This window comes from Morone saxatilis, unplaced genomic scaffold (genome assembly GCF_004916995.1).
Source record: "Morone saxatilis isolate NCDOM2014 unplaced genomic scaffold, NCSU_SB_2.0 Contig7, whole genome shotgun sequence".
In the NCBI taxonomy this organism is placed as follows: domain Eukaryota; kingdom Metazoa; phylum Chordata; class Actinopteri; family Moronidae; genus Morone; species Morone saxatilis.
The window spans coordinates 12792318-12795274 of record NW_023340246.1 but is presented as its reverse complement, the minus strand read 5'-3'; positions in this window follow the sequence as shown (position 1 = coordinate 12795274).

Below are 2957 nucleotides of genomic sequence, written 5' to 3'. Positions count from 1 at the left end.
CTGGCTTATAGAGATGCTTGACAAATGTCATTAGTCATGGTTTCAATGGTGAGGATCATATTAGAGAATCATTAAGGTCTGAATGCTTTTACCGAGGCATCTTCACCTTGACATGAAAACAGTTCTGGCAGAAGCACTGAATGCTTTTAATTTGAAAAGGCATGAAAATGAAAAAAAAATCTTTACAAATATAGGTTAAGCACAAGATATTGGCTATCAGCAAACAGACTAGCATGTTAGCATCTCTAAAAGGCTGTACTAAATGCTAACATCAGCATGCTAACATGCTCACAATGACAATGCAAACATGCTGATGTTAAGCATGTCTGATGTTTACATGTTAACAGTCTTAGTTTGGTGGGTTATCCTGCTAACATTTGCTAATTAGCTCTACACAAACAGTACAGCTGAGGCTGAAGTCATTACTTTTGTATTTGGCCATAAAACAAAGTATTTATGGATGATTGCGCTAAATGAAACAATACAGGATTGCCAAAGTTATTGCAATTGCTGTGCAAAATATAATAACCACAAGAGTCTGTACAAAATTGTATAGCCACCAATCCACTGACCGACCCAACCAACCAACCAACGGACCCGGCCACAGAGCCACACCACAAGCATGGCTGAAAACCTGTACTGGTCAAACACTACAGAAGACACACACACACACACACAAATACACACTGTTCATTCAACCTCTGCCCCCCCGTCCAAGGCCCTTTACTAGGTGTGATCCAACTTAAGGCACTCACATGTACTTGTGACAGCGTGTGAAATGTTCCAGTCTAACTGGCTGCAGCGGCTCAGGCTATCGGCAGCCTCCTTTAAGTCCTATCTGACGGGCTGGCAGTTGCCTGATGGGAAGGAGACAGCGACATGGAGGGTAGGAGGGGGGTGCTGTCACATACACTTTGATTGGCAGCGTCTCTCTCTCTTGTTGTCTTTGTCAGAGAGGGAGTGGGGTGACTTCAGTGGAAGCATGGTGCATGTCACTTACACCTGGGCTGCGGAAACATAAAAGTTCCTGTTTATATAGAGGATAAAAGCTTTACTTATAGGGGGCAAAATGGATACATACTGTTTTGTTAAAATGAGATAGATTGATACAGGCCGCAGGGAGTTTTTGATGTAGCTTCTGTCTTTTCATTGTGATGGTGAGGAACTTCTCTCCTGCTGAGATGTGGCGAGTGTTCATTTAAAAATGGGGTCACAGTCAAGCAATATTTAGCCCATGAAAGACAAAATATTTTGGCACTCTGGAAGAATCAGGCTTCTGATAAGGAAGCGATAGAAATGTACATATGTATGATAATGTATAACAATACCTATAAAATAAGGTATGCCACCTATATTCATTACAGACCAGCTATGAGGCAGAAAACTATAACTGGTCTTTGTGTTTTTGAATGAATCAGCCAATTAATTACAAATAAAATCATTTTTAAGGGGTATATAAAGGGATTTCTATGTTTATACTTTCCCTTCAGGCAGCCATTGGTTTGCATTTATTACCAAACTACTTAAACTTTCTTGAGATAGCGAATCATCATGATGAACAAGATTTATTTCTGTCACATCATCATTATACTTTTCACTTCAGTCTGCACTTACAACTCAATTACCACAAATGTAGCTGCAACTTTAATAAGAAGAATACAGCAAATGATGCACGCTGTCATTGTCTGCACACTGATCCATCTATCATGTGGAAAATGAAAGGAGTTTATTCTTGGAAGGAGGAAAAGAAACAAAGAAAAACTTTGGGAAATGGTTAAAAATAGGCTAAAGGTGCAAAACCACTGGTATAGTCCTTTTAGTGGGTACAGCCACAGTAACCATCTGTCAACAAGGATCAGATCACCTGACCACGTTTAAGTACATTTACTCAATCACTGTACTTAAGAACAATTTTGAGTATTTCTATATTATGCTACTAAAGATTATTGATACAACATATAAATCAACTGATACATTATGATGGATTATGATGGATTAAGCCAACTGACAGTATATATAAAGTAGTTGAAACCAGCTCCAACTTTTCCAGCTGCAGCACCCCTGATGTTTACACATTAATTATAATTAAATTATATAACATTTATTATTCTGAAATGATGAGTTGCCTACTTTTACTTTTGGTATGTTCTTATTCTCAAATGTTTGTACTTTAATATAGGTAAGATGTTGAATAAAAGGACTTTTACTTGTATTGTTACACTGTGGTTTTGCTGCTTTTACTGAAATAAAAGATTTAAGGTCCTTCTTCCACCACTGATAAGAACATACCAGACTGTGAGAAGTGAAAAATATCTAATTTTGTAGATTCAAATTGCAAGAGAATCAGGTTATATGGGGACTAATGTGCAGACAGTAGAGGGCGCTCTAAACTACTGCAATGTATGGGGGTTGACCTGAGAGGAGCTCAGTCTGGTGTTGTTACTTAAAAAGTGATGTGTTTAAGGTCCAGTTTTACTTTCAGCAGCCATTAATATTGGAAAAATAAATCAGTGGGGACATATTTTTGGCTCAGTTAAACTGATATTAATAATAAAATAAGGAATTCAGAACCAATAGTCCATGTAAACTGTTCATTTAATGTAAAGTCCATTATCATAATCTAATCACATCGCAGTAAATATCAACAATTACACAACTTTGCTCTCAGAAATGTAGTCCACTCGCAGACACGTCTGGTGACAAGTTGTATTTAAATGCTTTGAATGAAACGACGCCTGATATTAGAAAGCAATCATCACATTTTCGGATGAGGTCTTAATTGGAAATAATAGCCCAGCTCATCACAATATCTTTTAATTAAAGCCGACCCCTGCCTTTTGTTCGCATGCTGTAATGCGGTTTGTCCAGATGAAGCTCAATACAAAAAAAAAAACCCGAGCATAATTCAAGTTTTGGGAGGAGGAGGAAGAGGAGGAGGAGGAGGAGGGTTGATGGGG